We start from the raw sequence: 19,869 nt of genomic DNA on the forward strand, positions 1-19,869 counted from the left end.
TACTGGGGATATGGAGAAAGAGGGAAAAACAAGCCAAGGACTGACTGCGTTCCCAATGTGCTCTTAAGGGAAATTGTGCTTGATGCAGAGAACTGCATCTGGAGATACTGTGTGTGTACATGTTATCCTCCCAGTGAACATCCCCCACTGAAGCCAGTGCTGAGGATTGAGGGTCCTTGATTACTGGTCCAGAGGTGGGTCATCACACAGCCATTCACTCCCCAATGGCATGCTCCTCTAGTATCTGGGCCTACTAATCAAGTAAGTAGACAAGGATGTAGTTAGGGAAAAATGTCTGCACTATGGACTCAACTCTGTTGTAGCACATTTTCATCTAGAAAAAATATTCCATACAGAAAAAAAAAAGATATAAATAAAAAAAAGGTGGAGCAACTGTAAAGTTACATGCAAAGATAAAATGTGAAAAATGACACATCATTGCCTTGATGTACACATTCTGTTTAAGTCACTTTACCAGACAATACTCCATTGCCTTGTGGGCTTACACAGTTAACCTATATTAAGAGAAGTCAAAAATTTTGTCCAAAACTTTTAACAAATGGTAAAGTTGCACCTGGCTGTATGGTGCAGAAGGATGGAGACAAGACTGCAACCCAGACAACTGGGGGTTCAATTAATGGCTCTGCCACTTGAGAAGCCAGCGGGGGGGGGGGTGAAAGGGTATGGCCTGCTGCTGCCTATAAGCAGTACAAATCTACCAACATTTAGCAATGAGAAATACTTGTTTAAAACTAATTCTGCTACTGACTTGTTTTGTAACACCTTGCAATACAATGCCAACCATATAAGAGGAATTAGTTTCTGTGACCTAAGTCCATTTTCAAGACAAGCCACAGGCTGATGCTAACTTGGAATACTTCACAATGTCCACCTCACTAAAATATCTCAAGATGGAGGACATGCAGTGTAAGAAAAACCTAACAGTACTGAAATAAATGGTCTAAATGCCATTTTGAAGTACTGATTTTACATGAAAGTTTTTTTTAAACGCTAAAACTGATATAGCTACTATGTATGAGCAGAATACAGTGATGGAGCTACACCTTATCATCCAGAAACTTCTCCCTCTCCACACTCCTTTAGCACAATAATTTTATATGACTATTGTCAACAGCAACATCCCAAGTACGTCCTTAAAACTCATGTATTTTGTTATATGGTTAGACAGACTAAGATAGGATCATGTTTATCTGAGGTTAGTACTGGTGGGAAGGACTTCAAGATTCTGCTCCTGTGTCATTAGCAAGCTTCTATGATTCTACTGAAGTGTTACTTATTTCTAAAAACAAAAGTTATGGAGTATCATAATGCTGGATCCATGCATAGCTCTGACTATGAAATAAACAAGAAAAGCAGAAAACACTGGAATGCAAATTTCTTGGAGACAAAGTTCTATTCATTGAGGCATGTTAAAAGCAAGGATCCATAACTTTTTTCTAAATCATCCTTATTAAACAACTGTACAAACTTCTTGGCAGGCAAAACAATTGAAAGAAACTGATAAAACTGGACTCTAACCTGCACATCTTTATAGGTTCATAGGTAGGTACTAAGCTATCGGCCCTGGGGCCTATACAATCCCAGCCAAAAAGGTACCCTGGCTTTTACCACCCAAGAAAATTATTTTCCTGTGCCACTATCGAGCAGAGCCACAGAGGTGATCCCCGGGGGTGAATTTCCTATTTCCCATCCAATCATCAAGATTTTTCTTGAAGAGTGCTAATGAGAAGCTTTGTTTGATACAGATAGGTAGTTTACTCCAGAGTATGGGAAGTCTCTGGGACAGGAATCTATCCCTCCGGCATGTTCTGTTTATTGTGGTGACAAGGTTTAGGTCCCTAGGGCGTGTAGCTCGGAGGGAATGGGATTTCTTTAAGTGGAGCATGTCCAACAGCTCTGTTTACACCTTATAACATGATCAGTATAACAATAATACAATTTTAATAAAGAAATAGTCTTGTACAATAATCTGCTCAGGATCCAGTCAATACTAAAACACAAATCAAACATAAGCAACACAATGAAAAGTACCACACTAGTTTACATAACTTTATACCTTATTAACATGACCTATTAAAGTATTATCATTTTGACAAAATGGTACATATACTATTTATCACTCATACTTATTCACGAGTCACATTATTTTCACATGTGCAATAATTTATCAACATACTGTCTTAACCAACTGCATCTTCCGTGTATGACTTAGTACATTCAATTAATCATAAACTCTCTTACCTCAGCTAATAGACCATGCAAAGTGTGGCCTGTTGTCCTCTGAAAACCCAGTACAGGAACAGCTTTCATCTCCCCAATCACCCCCAAACAAAGAAAATGCTCATTTCAGTGGTGTTGAAATTACCTAAATGCAACCACATGAGAGATCTGTTTTAAACTTTGGAGAATCTGGTCCATCTGTTATATATTAAAATCCCTTAGTAAACTTGGTAAACATAGAATTTGGATTTCCTTAGCCTAGTATATTTAAACAAACCTCATTACCTTTAACACTCCTTGATAAATTCTTAACTACTGGTCTACCAATGACTTATTAACAATTAAACTCCTACCACTTTATAGCACTAAATATATGACTGACCATTATATGGTACAGTGACTTGAAAGCCAAGCATACCCCTCGTTTTCACATTGCAAAAGGTAGGCAAAAATAACAATCAAGAACATTCCCTTAAATAGCTCTGCATACCTCTATCCAGTGCATCATAAACTTGTCATTAATTGAAAAGCACATTCTGACAACATAGTAACACAGTTTTAAAAACCTTGGTTTAATCCTCTCTGGATATTTAATTCTAGTACTCTGTGGTACAACCCCCACCTAACCAAAACTGGAGCATTTTCAAACAAAACCATAACATAACTCCATTCCATTACAGTAGAGAGTCAATTGTCCGAACTGATTGGGACCTAGAGTAGTTCAGATAATCAAACTGTTTGGATAACCAAACATACAATTGAACTGGATAAAAAACTTCTAAAATCTTGTTTTTTTCTGCACGCAGGAATACACTTTTCAACCATTCAGTGATTACAGTGGGCAATAAAGATTTTTCACACATGAGCTGGCTACAAGCTCAAAAAACATGTTCAAGCAAATACGTTAATGTTTACATATTTAGACTTTATGATTTTTCTACCCGAAAACTTTGGAAGGCTGGTTCTGATAACTGACGTTTCAGATAATCGACTCTCTACTGTATAAGCACTTGCCAATTCATTAGACATCCGAACAATCCATAATTTCGAGCCAATAGTGTTCTAACTTTTTTCAAACGAATAAGAATCGCTTGATCAAACATCACAGCAGGGAACTCGGTTAAAAAGTAATAATCATCAGTATTCTAAAACTAAGCACATCTCCTTTGAACTATCCAGAGTGCTATGTGCATAAGGCATAGTACAAACAAGCAGCTGCACCCTACCTTTAGTAATATCATCAAGAGATCCAAAACAAAATAACCACAACCAGCCTAAGAAAAGAATTATCAGAAAAACTCAGTATCTTAGTTCAGTCCGCACTCAACAAACACAGTTTGTAAAACAATATAATCCAGCCAACCTTCCAGACTAATGGACTTCATCCATCACTGTAACACTCAAAATTGCTGATCCTGCCTTGGCTGAGCAAGGCATACCAGAGATAGTCTGGCAGTTGGGTTACAGGATTAAGGAGCTGTTAATGAGCTGCTTCCTGTGGTCAAGTGATCCAAGGTTCGAGTCCCTCAGCCTCCAATTCCTGAGTGTGTGACTTTGAGGAATTCATTTACCAGACATCACTCATAGGCTGAGTCTGAAAAAGGTCCATGGAGATAAGAGCTCTAACCCACAAAAGAAATACAAATAAAGACTCTGGTCCCTGGGTCTGGTATTAGTTAAGATGTTTGCTTTGTGGAGATGCAAGACACCCAGGACCAGTAGGTCTCGGACGGCATGGAATGCATGGCACAGCTTTCTCCTCAGAAGTCTATAAGATATTGACTAAAGGGTCAGCATTTCCAGTCCTTTTTGATAGCTTAAGGTTTGTAGTCTATGATTTTCTTAGTTAGGAATCTTTGGAGTATTTCTAGTTGTTTGATATGTCTGGTGCTGAACATAAAGGAACAATGACCTCTCTAGGTCTTAATGATATTCCTGAGTAGAAGGATTTCCTGAATACTGTTGACGCAGGATGATCAAAGGAGAAGGAGTTAGCAACTCAAGTTCCAAGGTCCCCAAAAGCATAAAATGCATGGTAATGACACGGACTTTATAAAGAAGGTTTCCTGTGTCCGAAGGATGGAATGCCACACATCTGACCCACTTTCTGGTAGGCCAGCATAACTCTCAACTGTCCATATGCCTCATAATTTTGGTCTGTTCCTCATAAAATTTTTGTTTTTCTATTAAATCACTGAGGATTAAAGTCAGGAAATAATGGCAGACATTTGAGTTTCAGACTTCATTCCCTTCAGAAAATTCATTCTAATGCAAAAATATTCCATCAACTTTCTAAGAGCAATATTTAAAAATTGTCCCTATTTTGTCCACCCATTATATATGACTTTGTCCAGACTTCTTGTGCTAAGAGATTGAGAAGTAAGTAGGCCATTGCTACCTTTTTAGGAAATAAATGATAATACTTACAAAAAAATAATAAATAATATGAAGTAAGTAAAACCTGGCAATGATCATTTAGGGTAGAAATAAAGAATGAATACGTTAGAAAAAGGAAAATACTGTTCTAATTAGGAGAAGGATGAAATTATTACATGCATTCTTAAACAAGCAAAGAAAAGCAAACTGAAAATATACATATGGTACTACTTTCAAACAAAAGTCTTAAAGTCTGTATATAGTTGCTGTTATAAGTAACACAACGAGGCACAATATAACTTAATATTAGTGGATACGTAGAAGAATGTTTAGTGCAAGACACAATCAAACTTTTATTAATTAATAGTGTGGGAGGTGTTAGTGAGCTATGTAACAGGATGGCTGGCTGATCTCTCATCTCCTGTGTAACACAGCTATCTTTGAGGAATTAAATATCCTTAAAAGTAAAATGTATTTACAGATGTAGTCCAACTCTATCTGATGTGGCAAACTAAATTTAGTAAACTTTCAATAGGAATGAAGTTCTTCGTAGGGCAATGTTTCACGCCATATAGCCTGCAGTGATGGAGATGCTGTTTTCTGTGCGAGTCAGACTTAGCATGAGCAGACTCCTCCAGCAAGTGGAGACCAGAGTTATGTGGTTATAATGGAGGTGGTGGGTACAGTATCTAGCATATGAGTGCTGCAGTAAGAGAGTTTGGAAGGTCAGAAGTACTCTGGCTCAGTCATGCCTTCTATACTGATACTGGGTTATGTGTAACCTTAGCAAAACATTTCACAGACAAACTCTCTAGAGACTGGCGAGAAATCTACATTCACCTAGTTACCACTGTTTAGCACTTATTGTCATCAAATAGAGATCTTGTAAAAACGAAAACAATTTCCACCTTATTTTTTTTCATCTTTAAATTCCTAATTTGGGCATCTTCTCTCCTAAAGTTACACAACAGTTATAGGGAACTTCCTGTCAAATGCTACTTGCTTTACGACAAAATGGACAAGAGAGCTCCAAATATACTCCTGTCTACTTCCTGGGTCAAACTTCTATTCATGCATTAAAACATCTGAAAATGCTATTGAATTTTATATCAAAGTCAAGCAAATTCACTTCATCAGCTTAACTGTGTACTTTGTAGGGAACCAGGGTAATTCTGCAAAACTACAATTTTTGTTTTGAAATTCTCAGTCAAGTAGTCTCACATTATTAAAGTCACATGCATGTAGGTTAGGTTTTATTCCCTTCTGTGCAAGACTGTAACCAGAAATGTATACTTTGTACTCAAACCTCATACTGTTGCTCCCACCACCTACCCGTCATTTTAAAAATATACTTAATCATCAAAATGTTGCCCCTTTGCACTTTTTTGAAAAGAGACATATTCTTATCTGTTGCCACTTATAACCATTAAAAGGCTACTTCAAATGTGCATTCCTATCGAATGAGCAAGTTTTACATAGTTCTGTACAGTAAACCGTAGTACAAACAGTTATAAACATTCTGTACTCTTTCAGCCTTACTTTCTCTGAGAGATGTTCAGAAAACATGTACTTATTTGAGTACGTTGAGTATGTCTATCTACAGGCCTGCTTCTGTGAGTTTGTGTACATCCTCTTATTTATAGCTACAGTATGTGTAAACAATAACTTAATGGACTAGTCCTTTATATATCATTACAGCTGCTTTTTGTGAGCTTCTCTTTCTGTGCCTCTGCAGTAAATGGACTCTGCTTAGTAATACATCAACTCACTTAACAAACATATAAAGAAGCACTGCAGAAATCCTATCCCGCTTCTTTAATGTCACACAATCCCAAATGGGTACTTTTTGAACTAAAAGTGTGAAGGGGAAGAGTTACATACTGAAGTCTGAGGTCACAGTACCTTGTGGTATTCCCTGTACTCTGTGGTACAGTGCTCCTGGTACACAAGTAGCAGTGAGGTGATGGTGTGAGGGGACAGAACCCCTTTTAAACATGCTTTAGAACTGTCAGCACGAGTTTCATAATTTACTTTTTTTTAAATAACTCTGACAGGGAAAAGGAGAACCCCTCAGGAATGCAGTTCCTACTCTGCCCCTAACACACAGACACATTACACTACAGTGGTATTACTGCTATATGATTCCAAGAGGATGGTGTGGAATACAGGCTCAGGGTGAAAGGTGAGCAAGTGACTTCTGAACTTTGAGAAAAGCAAGGTAATAATGTTGCTTTGTTTTACAACACTACCCCACTGGCCATTCTGTGCAGAAATGGGTTTGACAAGACTGATTGACAAGCCTGGTGTCTGTGACGTGGCATGCTAATGACACATGACTGACAAGCCATGCAGATTTGGCAGGGTCATTGTGAATATTCATTGCCCTGTTGTACTGTGCCCTTCTCGTCAAACTAATGTGATCTTGGAGTAAACCTATGTAGTTCATGAACATACATAAAAGCATAGTATTTCAAAAAAAATAAAAGTAGTTAAATTATGTGAAAGACAAAAGCAAGCCATACACACCCCCCCAAATAGGAATTAATTTGTTTTTGAGGCAAATGTAAATGTTCATTCTCGAGAGTTAAGTTAATCAATATTTGTCCATTTATCTAAAAAATCTCTGGCCATATAGAGGTTCCAGTTCCCTTGTTAGTAATAGGAAACCCCAAAAAAGAACTAGTTAAACAGTAAGCCCATACATGCACATTTATTCCTTGTGCCTAATAAAAATGTGCATTCTCCAGGTGTTTTTCAACATTTGTCATTGTTTCTAAAAACTCTCCGGACATAAAATAGTCCGCTGCCCTGCTTAGTAACAGGAAAAAATTTTCAGAGCCTCCACACAGTGGCTACAGACCAGTAAATAATAAAGTTCACTCATAAACAAATTCCTGGCAATATGATAAATGTCCACAGGTAGCCTTAGTACCTTTTTCTCAGAATGTAATTTTATCAAATTGTTGATTTCATGACTGCTGGGCGGCCACGGTGGTGCAGTGGTTAGCATTGCCGCCTCACAGCAAGAGGTTCTCCGGTTCGATCCTCGGCTGGGGTGCCTTCTGTGCGGAGTCTGCATGTCCTCCCTGTGGTCGCGTGGGTTTCCTCCGGGTGCTCCGGTTTCCTCCCACATCCCAAAGACATGCTGCAGGTGGATTGGACACTCTAAATTGGCCTTAGGTGTGCGTGTGAGTGTGCCTTCTGTGGAAGGTTGGGCGCCGGGCTGGCAACTCGACACCGTAAAACTCCACTGCCATTCAATGTGCGGACAGGTGATCCGCTGTGGCGACCCCTAACCGGGATAAAGCCGAAAGAAGAAGAAGAAGTTGATTTCATGACTGCTAATACTGTATTTAAATGAATTACCAGACTTTCTGAACTACACAGCTCATTTTTAAATTTGCGCCAACATAGTTCTCTGAATGTGCAAAGCTTTCTACTGCTAATTTTGCTAGTTTCCATTGGCGCATTACTTTGCACGTATTTTCTTAGTTACGTATTTGTTGAGCAGGTCACCTCATTTTAAGGGCATTGGCTTTGCTGTAAGGTAGTCTGCAGTACCAGGGCATGTTGTGCTACTGAAATACCCTAAAAACCACGGTCTAAATGTATAGGGTTACCACCTGTCCCACTTTGGGAGGGACAGTCCCTCTTTGGGCAGTTGTGTCCTGACAGAAATTCTTAAAAATGGCAAATGTCCTGAGATTGTAGGACATAATTATGTCCCATATTTTATGTAATAGTTGCATAGAACAGTTATTCTGTATCTAAAATACCTAAATGTTACAAAACATTGAATAAGCAACTAAAATGCTACAAGAATAAGCTTTTATTTATGCAAAAAAGTTAAGTTCTATCCTTTGTACTGACCGTGGGTATGTGTCGGCCTGTAAAATCTGATGTGTGTCTTGAAAATGTCCCACTTTGGCCATTTGAAAAGGTGGCAACCCTATAAATGTACAACTTCTACAGTCGCTTATCTATACTTTTTCTGTCCTTCAGACGTGTCAGCCCGTTATGTGTTGGCATTAGTATTTATTTATTTAGTTACTTATTTGCTGTGGAGGTCATTGAATTTAGAGGTAATGTGCACTTTGCTGTACCAGCGCATGTCACACTACTGATGTATCCTAAGACCTGCAGTCCAGATGTACAACTTCTACAGAAGCTTAAACCTGCAGTCCAGATGTACAACTTCTACAGTGGCTTATCTACACTTTTTCTGTTCTTTTGGTGTCAGTTCATTATGTGCTGGATGCACGTCTTCCTAAAATCAATACTTATTACACAGAGATATATTATACTATTCCACACTGCTAAAAGAAGAAGTAATACTTACATATTACTAAACTGAACATACAGAATACAAATTACTATTTATTTTTCAACCAGCAAACCCAAGTAAATATTCGTGTGGAGGAAGCAGATCTACTTATGTTTATTCACACGTGCAGAAAGAAAAACATCGTCTGCAGGGTGTTTGGCGATCCTTTCTACTGCGCATCTGGTGGGGTAGTGTTGTAAAACAAAGCCAATAAAGTCTGCATTTTTGTATCCATAATAAAGATATTTTAATACACAAATTAAACAGTACTTAAAAATGGAAAAAAAATATGCAGGAACTATCAAGTATAAAATGAATCCCAGTAAGAGCAAACCAACTCACCCACACCCTGAATACATAAAATTCTTTAATGGTTTACACACACACACCTCTCAAATGTCCAGATTTCCACAGAAACTCCAGATTTTTTGCTTCATATTTTGGTCTGTCCCTCAAAATTTGCAAATCACTGAGGACTGAAGTCACTAAATAATTACAGTCACTTGCATTTCATACCTAACATCCTTCAGCAAATGCATGTCAACACAAAACATTTTATTCTAGCAACTTTTTAAGTTTATAAGAGCAATATTTAAAATCTGTCCCTATTTTTGGGCTTTTGTCTCCCATTACTTTTGGCTTTGTCCAGATTTCCTGTGCTAAGATGTTGATAGGTATGTTTATACAACATGAAAGACAACTGCTATGCATGTCTGTTGTAATTGTAAATTCAGATTAGTGTAACATAATTTTATTTACTTGGTGTTGTTACAGAAAGGAGCACAGAGATGCACTTTCCAAGCTAAACCTTTTCCCTGCGTTTATATATCAAAAAATTGTAAAGCTCATTTGAAAATAAAAACCCAAAAAACAGAACTGACAGCATTGAAAAAATGGTCAGTGACACAGCAGTCAACTTCAGCCAGTCCTCTGATGTCTGTCACAACTTAACCTGCCACAAAATTATGCTATTGGAATAAGTAACTCATTATTGGCTGAAAAAAAAGTGTAAGTCCTTTCCGTACTTACAAAAGCTTGAAATGTTATAAAACATACAGATTCCCAACATACTCAGGCATGCATAATTTTTTGGCATTAATAAACAGTAAGGAGAAGCTATAACAACAATGGCAATAAAAACATCTTTTTAAAATAAAATATGCAACATTTTCCCTGTACTTTACAGTTCCAAGGGCATTCCGAAAGTGTAGATCAGTTGTTCTTTACTTTCAAAACATTGTTTTTCTTTTATTTTCAACGCTTCTAAATTCTGAGTCTCCAGCCGTTGCTCTTCCTGACTTTTTATCATTATACCCTTCCTTCTGTAATGTGGCATTCAACAGACACAGGAAGCAATCTATTAATACACAATTATTTTGCTATTTTGTTTTCTGTTTTTCTTCTTTTCTCTGTGGTCTTGTTTTAACTGGGCATCTATGAGGCAGCTAGCAATAAGTAAGCAAGCAAGCAAATAAATAATGTTTGCCTGCATACTTCTGAACTGTCCTGATTTCTGCAGAATGCCCCCAGTTTCATCTCAGATAGTTCTTGGCCGACTTGCCCCTCTTAATATACGTTTGATTTTTTGGTAAATCATTGAGGATTACAGTTACTCAACCAGGCCAAGCAGTATGGGTTTATAGCTGCTGTCCCAAAAATGCAACTTGATGCAATCATCGATCATCCAAGTGCCTGGCCCTGACATTATATTATCAAATTGATGATGCATGCAATGTCCTTCACAGTAATGTGTGGTGGGCAGAATGCATTGGTGTACTGGACAATAATTTATGCCATGAATTTTAATGAAGTATGAAAACTCTGGATTTTTTGAGCACATTGGGTGAAAAACAAGCCCTATGGTATAACACAAAAACAGAATAATTTCAAGGACTGCTGTTTTGCCAATATGCACATCTTTTAACTGTTTTTTTTGTTTGTTTTATTTATTTATTTTTTTAATTACATGTTCTTGCAAATTAATACAATTTTACAGATAACAAGGGCCTGCTTCACTTCCAGATTACTGGGTATAAGATGCCTCATACTCAAAGGTTTTCTGGCATTAATTCTCAAAAGTATTTCCCCTGTAGGGCATCAATGGCCCTGTTTTTGTGCACTGAAAGTGTAGTGGCCAGGATGATAGTCCCCTCTATGCTGTAATCTGTGCAGTTATCTGCTAAATTTACATGTGCTAACCCCCAGCATGTCAACAAATTATGTATTATTTCTGTAAAACATATTTAGAAGTACTGCTCAAAAAGAAATCATGCTAGTTTCAGTAAAACCCACTGTGTCTGTGTTTCTGTTTGTAGCAGTTCCTCATCAAGTCTGCATGTTTTAGTCATGACGTCCTCTCTTCCTTTCTTTCCTCATGTACACATGCATACAGAACCATTAAAAACTGCAAAGTCCACAATCCAAGAGGTAAACGATTAGCTTCTTTCCAAGGTTTGAAATAAATCCACAAAGAAAAAACACCTTGAAATATGTACTTTCTTTCCCTGTTAACCAAAAGTGCTTATAGTAGAGAGTAGATTATCCAAACATCAATTATCCGAACACTGCCTTCCAAAGCTTTCAGGTAGGAAAAAATCATAAAGTCTGAATATGTAAATGTTACATGTATTTACTCGTGCGTGTTTTTTGAGCTTGTAGCCCACTTGTATGTGAAAAATATTCTTTATTGTCCACTGGAATCGTTGAATGGTTGAAAAGTGTCGTGTGTTGGGAGAGCATACACAAGGTGGAATTTGGGTTATGCTTAGGAAGTACAGGCTTACTTTGTTGGCTCTGGTAAGTCCCTGTTGTGTGTCCCACAAACTCACAAAACAAATCTGCGTGCAGAAAAAAGTTTTTTTATCTGGTACAATGTATGTTTGATTATCCGAACTACCCTAGGTCCCAATTAGTTCGGACAATCGACTCTACTGTAATTGTGTTGACCATGACAACACATTGTGAAGTTATAGACAACAACTCTGTAATGAGTAGAGAGTACTTAAATGTACTAAATAAAGATTTTAATAAACCAGCAGATAACAGTATTAAAGAAAATAACTCAAACCAATTACTGTTACACTTACTTAGGTTCATAGGTAATTACAAGGCTAACAGGGCTTTGTTTTACACTATTAACCCCCCTGAATGCACAGTAGTAAGGCCCGGCCAAATCCTGTCCAACACCCAGCACCAGGTGACGTTTTTCTAAATTGATGAATAAACATGTTGATGTTTTTTTTCGTCTGTATGAATACATCTCTGGGATTGTCAGCATGCGGAAACCTTATAGTGCTAATTTTAATATTTGCAGATTGCAGAATAGCACAACTGATTATTGAATCAATAATTCTGAATTTCTTAGAGTGCTGTGGGAATTGCTGTTTGTAGTGCAGATGATTTTCAGTGCTCATATGAGTGAAGTACGTCATAATCCATTACAACTGAAACAGAAGACTGTTTGGGTGAAGTGTGTTGTGTCGGTTTAGAATAGGGTTTAGAATAGTCCTAGAAACTCCAGCCGCTGAGGCATCTTAAAAGTCCAGCAAACAAAATAAAATGGATGTACACTATTTTTAAAATCCTAGGAATCACTCCTCTCCCCTGCCTCTAGGTTTGTTTTGTGAGTTTGTGGGACACCCATCAGGGACTTACCAGAGCAAACAAAGTAAGCCTGTACTTCCTAAGCATAACCCAAATTCCACCTCGTGTATGCTTTCCCAACACACAACTCTTTTCTTGGATAAATCTATATATATACAGCGTGTCCAGAGTGGACACAGCAATGGTGAGCCCTAATGTTCTATAACCAGATCCACAATCTACCAATACTAAACGAGAGTTGGAAGTTGCAGATGGTTAGGACCTTTCTGGAGAGCTCAGCAGTGTCAGTGTCTCTGTGGGTGGTGTTGCAGTGGGGAGAGTACTTCAACTGCAGTGTACATTTTTGTTACCCATTTGCAATACTGTAGTTTTTTTTTTTTTGCTTCATATCCTATCCGACCATCGCTGCAGGTTATACAAGTGTAACAGGTCAATTAATAGTATTTACTTGTTTTCGGATGTAGCCAGATGAATAGGGGGCATGAAAGAATCTATGAAATATGAAGCAAGGTTACCACCTATCCCTTTTTACTTACAACTGTCTCTCTATTTGGGCAGTCCTGTCCTCTAAAAAATGAAAATCTCTACATACTTATACACTGGCATATTCTCCAATTGCCTAGATTTCCTTATGGTTTTTGCTCCACCATTCGGTGGCATTTTTACTTTGTTTCATCATAGAATCTTTTACAGCTCTCCTAATATATGCTTTCTTTAACTTCTTAAAACAACTTGTAATATATTTTTTAACTATTGTTTTATCTTCTGATTTTTTTTTGAATGTCCTTTTAGTTCACTGGTATTGTCGCTTAGCAGTCTGGTACTTTAACGACTCTTTTGGCCAGTTTTATTTATTAAATCTGGAGCCTCACAGTCTCAGGAACACTCACAACTCACATGCACAGGGGGTGATTTCACCATATGTCAATCAACAAGCAATGTATGCAAGATGTCACGGGCAAATCTGCATGGCATGTCAATCATGCCTCATTTACATACTATATCACAGCAACTGGGCATGACAGTCACTCTTGCGGCCTTGCCATGCCCATTCCTGCACAGAATGCCCGGGGGGGGGGGTTAATACTGCAAAACAAAGCTGATAGCAGCCCCATGGGGCCTTTTTAAGCATAGCCATGTTTCCCAAGTGTATCTAACAAGAAATGAAGCCCTAGGGCTATTTAAGAGGTATATGTAAGCTTGGTCATGGCTGGTCAAGAATTTACAAGGCTGCCTCTATATAATAAGAGGCATAGGTGCCAGACCAGGGACAGATTTCTGATTCCCCGTTCACTGGTACAAGTTACACTTGAATTGGGTTAAGGAAAAACTCTGCTTTCCTTGGATGAGAAGCCTTCTCCAGGGAAGGGGTAATCTCTTAAATACATACTTGTTCCTCCAACACGTCCCAATTATGTGGCATACAGGGTTTATGTTCATAGATTTGTAATGTTGGTTCTATTTGTTTTGTGGATGTGAAACAGGTTCATCAGAGGATGCTTTGTAGGCCAAGCCTATTCCCATCCTACCTAATCCTTCTAATACCACTTCCTACTCTCCTAGAACTAAATACACCATCACTGCCTCCTATAATTCCACAGCTCTGTTGAACTATCTGACCAACTACTTAACAAAAGTGTTTTTTTATTGCTGCCTTACAAATTATACTGATGTATTCTATCATTGTTAACCTTTTCTTATATTATATTTACTTTGTATTCCTATGACATAATCTGTAATGTAAATGTGCAATGTATATTATGTATTTGTATTTTTCTGGAGCTTTTCTCCCCAGGACTCCATTGAAAATAGGTTCCCTGTGGCCCAATTGAACTATCGGCAAACAAACTGCAAATAAATAAAATAATAAACAAATAAGCATAGATCGCTTATCAGCAGTCTGTAGAAGACTGAATATTGGGACAAGGCTTTGAGGCAGTCCTGTATTCCTTTTGTGAGGAAGATCTGTGGATGATCCAATTCCACCATTTACCTGGTCAGGTAAACAACGAAGGTGGTGTTGTACTCAATGGTTTGCCTGATGAAGGTTGAGTACAGCTGAGCAATGACACCCTTGGACCTAGATGCTGTTCCTTTGTTTATAGGAACCAATCATCTGAAGGATACCTCAACGGACCTGAAGACGTGGGACTACACTCACAGTTGTTACAGTAACTGCAATCTCACCACATAACAGTTCAACAGATTGAATGTCTTCTACTTATTTTGGACAACAACCATCATGATGGGTGCCCAATTAAAAGTATAAGAGAATGTGCACATTTATGCATTTTTAAACACACTTCTGTTTTCTGCATGGGTTAGAAAATTAGCTCTTAAAAATCAGCAGCATATTAGTTTCTGAAATTGCAACTTTTAATTAGATGACTTCATCAGAAAAGACCCTTGTGTTTATATTAGTTTCATATAAATACCCCAGTTATCTCTCAGAAATAGGGACATCTTAAATAAGTACGTTACAGTGATATTTTTCAAATTTGCTCACATCATGAGTTCTCGTACTCCTTTGTTGCTACTTGCAATGCTACAAATAGCCATTGAAAATAAAATGCAGTGAAAAAATGAAAACATTTTCTCCATGAACATCCTTGCTTCATAAAAATTCTCCCTTGTTTTAATTTTGCCTCACCAACATTGTAAAGTAACAAAACTGCAGATGAATTTGCATTTAGAAAACTGTTTTGTGATCCCACATAAAGTCATGACCCCAAGGTGGAGACTTGTTGCACCAGACTGTCACTGACTGCCCTTTCTGCACTACTTCATTCCTATATTCTGGCTCAGCAGAATGTTAACAGCTCATCGGAGCTCACAACAAATGCTGAACACTTTCAAAATCTACTGCTTTGAGCTACATTCCATTCAGTGGGTTGTTCATCCCCAACCCCCAATAACACAAGAGTTTGAGAAACCACATTCACGCATCATTCATGAACTACCTCAAAGAGCTTTATGAGGGACATCTACATGACAAAAGAATCTTTGTCTTGAGACTTAATTTACTTATGCAGCTTGTCAAATACCTTTCTTGAAACGTAGCATCTGCTGCTTGACATAAAAATGTGCCACATACTCGACTATCTGAACTTCTGTAAAATTACATGGGAAGTTGTTTATGCATAGGGTCCTGGATTAATACAAACTCATCTATAACAATATAAAACAAAAGCTGATATGAGGGCACTGAAAGATAAAGGTGTTGTTTAAATGGTCTTTTATGAACCAGACAAGCAGTAAATGAACTTGATATAGACTGAAGACCTAAGCTTTGATTTCCATATTGTCCTGCGACATATGGCAGGACATTATAAGCCAATTTATTCTTTTCTGCCAAGGCAAATTTGCAAACAGCTAAGTGCAAAACCACTACACATAAACAAGAGTCCATGATTTAAGGGTGTTAGTTTCTCATGCTACATTTTACTCTGCCTTTACTTGTGACACCCACACAGACACCATTTATTATAGGGGTAAACTGAATCACTCGGATCAAGCATGTGTTTTCAGTGTTAACACGCCTGAATCAATAAAACATTAAATGGTGACAAAGAACTATCATGGACCCATGCCAGTACAATAATAAAACTATTTTACTCTTTATTTGTGTTATACATGAAATCAAGTGTTGTAGAACACGTTATTACATGGATAGTTACTACAACACACATACTGTAACTACTTTACGTGCAAACACAAGGAGAATAGCTGCAGTAAAACAATATGCCCGGGTACGAAAGGTTCAGTAAAACAATACAATAAATCAATTGTTGTATCAACAAGACTTGGCATGTGTATTACATGCATTTTTACTTTTATATACATGCCATAAAGATGAACAGCTATGTAAACTTACCACAGAACGTGTGGTTTTACAAATGGGTTAGATGGCTTTAAACTGGAAAAAAAGAGAAGTATAGCAGGCAATCTCAGTGAAATAAAAACTAATGTCTTTCGGCTTTTCCCGGTTAGGGGTCGCCACAGCGGAACTCCGGTCCGCTAATGATTGGGGCCAGCCCGACGCCCAAGCTTCAAAGAAGGCACACCCATTCACGCACGCATCTACCGGCATGTCTTGAAACGTCACGCGACCGCGGGGAGGACATGCAGATTCCGTAGTTAAGGCGCTCCAGCTGAGAATCGAACCGGAAACCCTGTTGTTGTGAGAGACAAAATGCTAACCGCTGCAACACCGTGGTCTATCAGGCAATCTCACTCAAATAAAGTATTCATTATTAGCAATAGTAAAAGTCTCATAGTGAAAGTAAACTGGACGGTACCGGTACAGGACAGACAACTCTAAGGTCATACAGGACCCCACTGTTTTTTGTTAAACGGACGGTACTCAAGACTCCTGAAACCAGTGGTCAAATTCCCCTGCAGCAATATATGATAAAGGCATCTTAGCATTTAGTACAACATCATTTACATAAGTACACTATTACAGCAAACTACAAATTGTTAATAAATATGATAAAAGGAGGAATATAACTTGATTTTTTTCACAAATGCAGCCAGTCAGTGAGTTTAAATCTGAGTAGCTAACCTGTTGCAGTGAACAACAGTGAGTAAAAAATCCATTTGAAAGACACTTTTGCATCAAACAGCAGCAGTTTAAAAAAGTCGAGCAAAAATATGCTAACATTATTTGAAAAAAGTTAAGCCATTACTACAGAAAATATGGAAAACCCAAATAGACAAAAATGCTAAAAACTAGATGTCGGAAACATTCAAAGGTGCTGTACATCATGCCGTACCTACCCTTAAATAAGGCCCCTGTATAACTCACAGAATAAACTGTTGGCAGCCAGAAACAGCAAACTCAGTCTTTTCCATCAAGGGAACCATTAATGAGCAAATAGGGGCACGAGTGTTTGCACAGTATTTTGTTGTTAAAATATGATATTCAAAACATTTCCAAAACAGAGCATTTGATCACACACAATAACAACTGCTTATTTGGTAATCTTATAACTAAGTACACACAAAAAAAGTCCAGGCTTAATTTCCATTTTGTTGTCACTGTATTGTAGGAAATTATCTCTAGAATGCATCTAAACCCATAAAGTAGGGCAGAGGTTGCAGACGTTTCAAGAACCAAAGCTACATTTTGTATCCATTAACTATTAGGGGTTAGATAGTGGGGAAAATGCAGTGACCCTGATATTTACACTAGCCAAGCAAAAGAGGATTCAGTGAAAGCACATCAAGTTAATTCTAATGCCCCAATACAAAGGAAGCAAACATCTAACTACCAGACTGGTGCAAAATCTGACCACTGACTTTGGCCTCAAGATGTGCCTGCCTACACGCAAAAAGGACAGTAGAGGGGTTGTCAGGGCACTGCAGACATCATTACTCTGTGTCAGAGCAACCCTCACCAAGTTAAAGGTGACTGAAAGGAATCTTCGAACTAGTCCACCTGGTAAGTACATAGTAAAGTACATAAATAAATGGCCAGCCACTGACTGCTCAAAACATATGGGACAGAAAAGGCTAGGAGAGCAAAGTTCATTTTATTGCACTCTGTATTTCAGACAAACATAAACATAATTATACTAACAAGTCAGTAAAGTTTTATAGGTTCATAGATTAGTAGTAGGCTAACTGCCCTGTAGATCATTTTAAGCCAAGCCATTTATCTCATATGGGAATCAAACCTTGCACTTTGTGTCTGTAAGGTAAATACCTTAACCATTATGCCAACCTCCCACCTATACTTAATGGTACAGGACAGAAGAATCGAGGACAACACACATGCACAGAGGAAGGGAAACCGTAGTTCAACATGTGGCTGGCAAGCAAGAAGCAGTTCCAGGCAAAGTGTAAACCCAAGAGTTTGTTAATACGTACACAGTGGTATAGACTGCAAACTGTATGACTGAACTCTGACCTCACAAACACTATTTCAGTAATACTGTAAGGATATTTTCTAGACATTGTGAATACCATGGTATAGATAATCTTAATAGAAATGAAAAAAGTGTGTTGCTCAGGGATAAGGGTGCTTTTATGACATAGACATGATTTCTTAATAACATTTACTTTGCCATATTTTTTTTCACATTTCCCTACATCATATGCTTTCATAGTGCTTGTGAATGGAAAGAACATGCACCTAAGAAAAAAAAAGTCTTGCATATACTCCAGTCTAATAGTGAGTGACAAGTTCCCCATTTACTCCAATGGGGCTGCTAGCTGACCAGTTTAATCACCAAAATCACCGCAGTTTATGCTTACTTATCTGTGTAAACAAAATTCTGTACAGTAAACTTCTGAACTCTGCAACCTGAAGAAATTCAGCTAAATTAAACCTATAAAACTAAGCACTACTACCAATTTGTAATTGTGCCCCAAACTTCCCGCTCCCCTCCACCACCCCACAAGTAAAGCTTCAACATGCAGTCTGATGAGCAAACAGCCTAGAAAAATGTACTTTACCAAATGCATACCTCATGAAAGCACGGTGTCAGAGGCCCTTCCGATCATTACTCATCTGTATCTTCAGCTCTTCTCACCCTTGGAACAGCAGGACAAAACCAGCACATCCCAAAGATGGGGGAAAAATGACCTTCACAAGTTATATCCAAGTATTACTCTACTGAGCCAGTCAACTATTAAAATTCCACAGGCAGGAAAAGATTTATGGAAAAGAGCTTGTTCTACATAGGACTTCCAAGTCTACCACTTTTCACAGACTCCGGTGTATTCCTGCTGTCTGAAAGAGACTAAGGTCCCAGTTGCTGAACACTCTTTTCTTTTCACAAAGCTTTCCTTTCTCCGAAGACAAACGATGCTTCAACCAGAAATCTGTTTCTTTCTCTTGCCTCCCCTCCCCTCCTGTAAATTACTATCCAAGGTGACTTTCAGCCCTAAGGCAAATGCTACTTTCGTTCCCTTTTTTCTACCCCCACCCCCACTTCTGCCTCAATGAAAAGAAGCTTTAAACCAGAGCTCTGTCGACCCAGAAAGCTCCCCTGCTTCTCTGAGTCAGTCCTAGACTACAGTGACAGCTTTGCCCGGGCTTATTCAAAGGAGCCATCAATCCTTTTTTACGCTCCCTGCTGTGAAACTGTATCTGGCGCTTAAATCTGCAAGGAGCAGCAGCCAAAAGAAGGCACTGAACAGGGTTAGTTCTCACTCTCTCTTTCTCTCTCTCTCTTTGTCTCTGTGTAGAATTGCAAAGCATGCATTTTTTTCATTTAAATCACACGGTTCAAAGAAAATCTGCAGAATTGAAACCTGGTAGTGTCTGTAAATGGTTCTAATAAGTTATGTTTGTTCTCCCCACCATGGCAGTCTTCACT

At 38.2% G+C, this 19,869-nt stretch overlaps 1 protein-coding gene across 2 annotated transcripts in view; it reads right to left on the bottom strand.

Moving 5' to 3' along the window:
* Window positions 1–19,869, bottom strand: part of NDST2 (N-deacetylase and N-sulfotransferase 2) — a 1,311,836-nt gene that overhangs the window by 1,291,794 nt on the left and 173 nt on the right. The window contains exon 1 of one of the 2 annotated variants that reach the window (XM_044056100.1): window positions 19,015–19,869. This exon is cut by the window's right edge and continues 173 nt beyond it. The gene's annotated coding sequence lies outside the window, so the exon portion shown is untranslated. Of the gene's footprint in view, window positions 1–16,418; window positions 16,557–19,014 lie in introns of those variants that run through there. The other variant, XM_044056101.1, reaches the window with a different exon arrangement.

Source organism: Protopterus annectens, chromosome 14.part0 (assembly GCF_019279795.1).
Source record: "Protopterus annectens isolate FY-2018-M chromosome 14.part0, PAN1.0, whole genome shotgun sequence".
Lineage (NCBI taxonomy): Eukaryota > Metazoa > Chordata > Ceratodontiformes > Protopteridae > Protopterus > Protopterus annectens.